This window comes from Sceloporus occidentalis, unplaced genomic scaffold (assembly GCF_023333645.1).
Source record: "Sceloporus occidentalis isolate IW3139 unplaced genomic scaffold, rSceOcc1.0.p SCAF_45, whole genome shotgun sequence".
Classification (NCBI taxonomy): Eukaryota; Metazoa; Chordata; class Lepidosauria; order Squamata; family Phrynosomatidae; genus Sceloporus; species Sceloporus occidentalis.
Genome location: NW_028317025.1, coordinates 3100001 through 3107102, shown reverse-complemented (window position 1 = coordinate 3107102; position 7102 = coordinate 3100001).

The window sequence follows — 7102 nt, the reverse complement described above, 5'->3', positions numbered from 1 at the left end:
TGAGAGGAGGAGGAGGAGGCTAAGATGGCGTCTCTTTGTGGTAGCGCTGCTACGAAGTTTGAAGCCTGGACTCTGTAACATCCAAAACGGAGGACAACAAGTTTGCCTTTCTTTTATACATTAAAATTATCGTTTTTACCTACTCCCCTCCGCTGCCTACCTTCTTTATCTACAAGTACCGGTGTGGGATAAAGAAACTCCTAAGGAGACCATTACACTCTATGTATGGGCATATTTATGCCCTTTAAATTGTAAGGGTACGATTTGCTTAATAGCGTTTTTTTAAGACGAACTTTGATATACTACACCATAATTTTTTTCTTTCTTTTTTCTCTTCCTTTTATATACGGACCTTTTGGATACTGTGTGTGGGAACTCTCGCTGGAAGGGTATCTTTGTACATATTATTTTTATTATTATTTATTGTTTTATATAGCGCCATCAAATTCCGTAGATCTGCACAATGGGTTGCTTTTTCCTCCCATGATGTCCTCTTTTGTAGTGGATCAGACTGTTTGTTCAAAATGAGTATGCCACATTGTCGAAAATCTGCTTATAAATATATATATATATATATATATATATATATACACACTGCTCAAAATAATAAAGGGAACATTTAAACAACACAATGTAACTCAAAGTCAATCACACTGTGCACTCAGGAAGCAACACTGATGGACAATCAATTTTACATGCTGTTGTGCAAATGGAACAGACAACAGGTGGAAATTATAGGCAATTAGCAAGACACCCCCAATAAAGGAGTGGTTCTGCGGGTGGTGACCACAGACCACTTCTCAGTTCCTATGCTTCCTGGCTGATGTTTTGGTCACTTTTGAATGCTGGCGGTGCTTTCACTCTAGTGGTAGCATGAGACGGAGTCTACAACCCACACAAGTGGCTCAGGTAGTGCAGCTCATCCAGCTCATAGAGTCGCTACCAGGAGACAGGCCAGTACATCAGGAGATGTGGAGGAGGCCGTAGGAGGGCAACAACCCAGCAGCAGGACTGCTACCTCTGCCTTTGTGCAAGGAGGAGCATTCCCAGAGCCCTGCAAAATGACCTCCAGCAGGCCACAAATGTGCATGTGTCCACTCAAACGGTCACAAACAGACTCTATGAGGGCCCGATGTCCACGGGTGGGTGTTGTGCTTACAGCCCAACACCATGCAGGACGTTTAGCATTTGCCAGAGAACACCAGGATTGGCATATTTGCCAATGGAGCCCTGTGCTCTTCACAGATGAAAGCAGGTTTACACTGAGCACATGTAACAGACGTGACAGAATCCACGCCGTGGAGAACGTTCTGCTGCCTGCAACATCCTCCAGCATGACCGGTTTGGCGGTGGGTCAGTAATGGTGTGGTGTGGCATTTCTTTGGGGGGGCCCGCACAGCCCTCCATGTGCTTGCCAGAGGTAGCCTGACTGCCATTAGGTACCGAGATAAGATCCTCAGACCCCTTGTGAGACCATATGCTGGTGCGGTTGGCCCTGGGTTCCTCCTAATGCAAGACAATGCTAGACCTCATGTGGCTGGAGTGTGTCAGCAGTTCCTGCAAGAGGAAGGCATTGATGCTATGGACCATCCGCAATCTCATCAGGAGCATGCCCAGGTGTTGTAGGGAGGTCATACGGGCACGTGGAGGCCACACACACTACTGAGCCTCATTGTGACTTGTTTTAAGGACATTACATCAAAGTTGGATCAGCCTGTGGTTTTCCATTTTGATTTTGAGTGTGACTCCATATCCAGACCTCCATGGGTTGATAAATTTGATTTCCATTGAGAATTTTTGAGTGATTTTTGTTGTCAGCACATTCAACTATGTAAAGACGAAAGTATGTAAAGACGAAAGTATGTCATACGATTAGTTCATTCATTCAGATCTAGGATGTATAATCTTAGTGTTCCCTTTATTTTTTTGAGCAGTGTGTATATATATGTATATTATGTGTGTGTGTGTATATGTATATATATATATATATATATATATATATATATATATATATATATATATATACAGTATTGGCTTGAATATAGGCCGCACTTTTTTCCCCCACTTTAAGTCTTTAAAGTGGGGGTGCGGCCTATATTCGGGGTCTAGCGCCCGACGCCCGGGACATGCAGTCCCGGGCAGCAGAGTTAGGATACAGATCCCCCGCAGCGGTGCAGGGGACCTGCATCCTACTCTCTGATACGCTCAGACAGCCTCCCCTGCCAGCACCTCCCACGGGGGGAGTGCCGGCACGATAGGTTGTCTAAGCGCATCGTGCAGACGTTCACTGGCAGCAGCGATGCGCGTAAACAGCCTCCGCTGCCGGCACATCTGCACGATGTGCTTTAACAATCTCCCTTGCCGGGAATTCCCAGGGGGGGGGGGAGTCCCGGCAAGGGAGATTGTTAAAGCACATCGTGCATACGTGGCGGCAGCGGAGGTTGTTTACGCGCATCGCCGCAGCCGGTGAACGTCCGCACGATTCGTTTTACCCCTGCCCCCAAGACTTACCAGAGCAGACTCCCGGGTGTCTTGCGGGGCCGGCGGGGGACATCTACGCAATACGCGTATACAACTTCCGGTGCCGGCACATCCGCTGAGTGCCGGCACCGGAAGTTGTATACGCATATTGCATAGATGTCCCCGCCGGCCCCGCAAGACACCTGGGAGTCTGCTCTGGTAAGTCGGGGGGGCAGAGTGGCAGCATATCTCGGTGGGGGAAAGTGCCAGCATATCTCGGGGCGGGGGGGACAGAGTGGCAGCATGTCTATGAAAAAAGCTTTCTTTAAAAAAGCACCAAACTTTTAGGGTGCGGCCTATATCCGAGCCAATACAGTATATATGTATGGATGTATGTGTTCAGTCTTTGCACAGATCATTTTATTGCTATCAATGAAAAGCATTGTATAATGTAGTGTTTATATCAGCACATAATGTATAAAGGGAAACGACCATATTTTAGATTATCCCAAAGCATAATTCTTATACTCATATGCATTATGTTGATCATGTTTTCCCACCGGTTTTAATATAAAGATTACCTCTCATACTTTGTTCTGTGCTTTATGTAAGATCTGACATATTGCTGCAGACATTTTTAACTGTTGCCTTGGCCTAAAATGTTGGTGAGAATAACTTTACAGAGGAACTGTACAAATGTCAACAGTATGCAACGCCTTATTATTATTATTATTATTATCCTTTATTTATATAGCGCCAACAGTTTACGCAGCGCTTAATACAATACATAAATTCAAGGGATATGACAAGACAAGAATTGACAGACTAAGACAAACCGATACATTTGGTGGAGAGAGCCCTGCTCGCAAGCTTACAATCTAGAGGGAAATGGGGTGACAAACATAAGGCATAGAGAAAGGGTGAGAGGTATTGTGGGGGTTGTATCGATGACAAGGAAGTTCTAGCAGCTAAGATGGTATGCTTCTCTGAAGAAGTGGGTTTTTAGATGTTTCTTGAAAGTTGGGAGGGAGGGACAATGCTGAAGGTTCCTTGGGAGTAGATTCCAGAGATATGGGGCAGCTCGAGTGAAATCTTGTAGACGGGAAAAGGAAGAGGTGATGAGTGAGGAGGAGAGCCTTAGCCCATGGGAGGAACGTAGGGATCGAGTAGGAGAGTATTTGCTAATGAGGTCAGAAATGTACGGAGGAGCAGTATTATGGATGGCTTTATATGTCAGTACCAGGATCTTAAATTTAATTCTAAAGGTAATTGGGAGCCAGTGGAGGGTTTCACAGAGGGGGGAAGCAGAAGAGGAGCGACGTGCAAGGAAGATGAGCCTAGCAGCGGCATTTAGGATAGACTGTAAAGGAGAGAGTCGAGACAGTGGAGTGCCAACCAGAAGAGTGTTGCAGTAGTCAAGACGGGAAATGATAAGGGAATGAACGAGTGTTTTTGTGGATTCTTGGGTGAGGAATGGGCGGATACGAGAGATGTTTTTTAGGTGCAAGCGGCAGGATTTGGCGAGGGACTGAATGTGAGGGATGAAGGAGAGGTTTGAGTCAAGGATGACCCCAAGGCATCGGGCCTGGTTAGTAGGAGAGATAGTCGTGTTGTTAATGGTGATGGAGAATTCAGGTAGTGGAGTGGAGATGGAGGGAGGGAAGATAATGAGTTCAGTTTTAGAAAGATTAAGTTTCAGGTAGTGTTGTGACATCCATGAAGAAATAGCAGACAAGCAATTGGTAATACGGGACAGGAGAGATGGAGAGAGATCAGGAGAAGACAGGTAGATTTGGGTATCATCTGCATATAGGTGATACTGGAGGCCAAATGAGTTGATTAGTGTGCCAAGAGAGGAAGTATAAAGAGAGAACAGCAGAGGGCCAAGGACTGAACCTTGGGGGACACCAACCGAAAGTGGAAGGGGTGATGATGTCTTGCCAGAGAAGTTGACAGAGAAGGAACGGTTAGACAGATATGAGGAGATCCAGGAGAGAGCTGTATCTCGAATGCCTATAGAAGTAAGTGAGTGTAGAAGAAGGTGGTGATCAACAGTATCGAAAGCAGCAGAGAGATCCAGTAGAATTAGAATAGAGAAGTGACCTTTTGCTTTGGCAGAGAGCAAGTCATTGGAGACTTTTGTTAGAGCTGTTTCAGTAGAGTGAAGGGGTTTGAAACCAGACTGTAGAGGGTCAAGGAGGGAATTAGAGGAGAGGAAGTTAATGAGGCGGTTGTACACAATCCGTTCAAGCAGCTTAGAGATAAAAGGAAGCAGAGAGATAGGGCGGTAGTTAGTCAAACAGACGGGATCTGAGGAAGGATTCTTTAGAATTGGTGTGATTAGCGCATGCTTGAAGGCAGATGGTACAGTTCCAGATGATAGAGAAAGATTAAATAGGTGGGTAAGTGATGTACCAAGGGATGGATATAGAGACTTTGTGAGGTGTGAAGGGATGGGGTCGAGGGGACAGGTTGTTGGGTGAGAGGAAGAAAGAAGAGTGGCTATCTCTTCTTCGGTTGTAGGGGGAAAGGCAGTTAGTATAGTAGGAGTGGAGAGAGTGGTGTTGAGTGGTGTAGGAGGGAGTTGTAAGGAAGAGAGGTCTTTTCTAATAGTCTCGATCTTCTCTTTGAAGTGGGTAGCAAGATCTTGGGCAGTGAGAGAGGTTTGTGGTGTGGGTGTGGAGGGACAGAGAAGGGAGTTGAAAGTAGAAAAAAGGCGTCGTGGGTTGGAAGAAAGAGAGGATATGAGAGTGGAGAAGTAGAGCTGTTTGGTGAGAGAGAGGGCAGAGTTGTAGGTGTGGAGCATGAATTTATAGTGATTAAAGTCTTCGCTGGATTTGGATTTTCTGAAGTAACGCTCAGCCGTGCGGCAGCACTTCTGAAGAAACCGTGTGGTTTTGGTATGCCATGGTTGGCGTTTAACTTGTCGGGGGTAACTTGTAGTAATTGGAGCTATGGTGTCGAGGGATGAAGCAAGTGTGTTGTTATAAAAAGAGGCTGCTGTGTCTGGGCAGGAAAGGGTTAACATGGAAGGTAAGAGAGGTTCAAGTGAGGCTGACAGTTGGGTAATGGTATTGTCTGGTAATGGCCTACAAGTATGAGCTGAGCGCTGTAAGTATGTCTTGTTAGGGGTTAGCACTGGAGAAAAGGATAGAAGGTGGTGGTCAGACAGAGGGAACGGGTAGATGGAGAAGTCTGAAAGGGAGCATGATCTGGAGAAAACCAGGTCAAGTGAGTGTCCCTCGGTGTGCGTAGGGGAATTAGTCCATTGAGAGAGACCAGAGGAGGATGTTAGGGAGAGGAGTTTGGAGCTAGCAGAGTTGTTAGATATATCTAAAGGAATGTTAAAGTCACCCAGAATAAGACAGGGGATATTAGGAGAGAGGAAGAAAGGGAGCCAGGCAGAAAGGTGGTCAAAGAACTGCAAGGTAGGACCTGGAGGGCGATATATGACAGCAATTTGAAGAGAGAGTGGAGAGAAAAGACAGATTGTGTGAGCTTCAAAGGAACAGAATGAGAGGGAGGGAGGGCTTGGTATATTCTGGAAGGTGCAGTGAGGTGAGAGAAGGATGCCTACACCACCACCCTTTCTGCCATCAGGCCTAGGAGTGTGGCTGAAGTGTAGTCCTCCGAAGGAGAGTGCAGCAGAAGCAGTAGTGTCATGGGAGGGGATCCAGGTTTCAGTAAGAGCTAGGAGGTTAAAAGCATGGGATAGAAAAAGGTCATGTATACAAGCAAGTTTGTTGCATACCGAGCGGGCATTCCATAGGGCACAGTTAAAGACGGGAGGTAGCTTAAGGTTGGAGATGATAGGAATAAGATTGGTTAGGTTGCGCATGTTGATTGAGTTTGCTGGTTAAGAGTGATGGGAATAGGGAAGACTATGTGGGGGACAGGAGTAGTAGAGCAAGTATAGGTAGGTTTCACATAAAAAGGTTTAGTGTAGAGGTACTGGGATAGCTTTGACGGCAGAGAGATGGGGAGGGATAGGATCTGGAATGCTTTAATGGGGAGTAGTGGGTAGTATAGGGATCTACAGTTTGGTGCCCTCTACTGGCGTGTTCCAATAGAGCTGGTACTTAACTGTCTATATATTAGAACACCACTGGGGCGGGTGGGAGAGGGGCAGGGAGGGCGGGCGCTTGGGCTTCAGTTGATTGTGGGGAACATGAAGGTGGGTATTGCAGGTTGTGAGGGCTGTAATAGAGAGTGTTAAATAGTGTTAAAGTGGACGGGGGCAGTAAGAGGGCAGATATAGGAGATAAGGGGTTAGTGGAGCAGAAAGATAGAAAGTAAAATATAACACACTTAAGTAGTGACAGGCATGACATAAATTTTACCAAATAAAAACAAATAAAACGCCTTACAAAATCTTCACTGTGAAATATAGAATATTTTGCACAAAACGTCCTCACTAAAGATTTGCCAAATACTGGGGTTGGGAAATAAAAATGTGAATTATTTCAAACATTAAAAAAAATAAACCATAGAAAGAATGACGATTTAAATGGTATTCAGTTATGGTTTTATCTTGGGTGTGATGTCCCCCTTTATTATCTGTAAGGAGCAGTGTAGTTAGACTTTATATCTATATAAATCATAATAATATGTTTGGTTATTATATATCAGAGTTGAGTGCAGA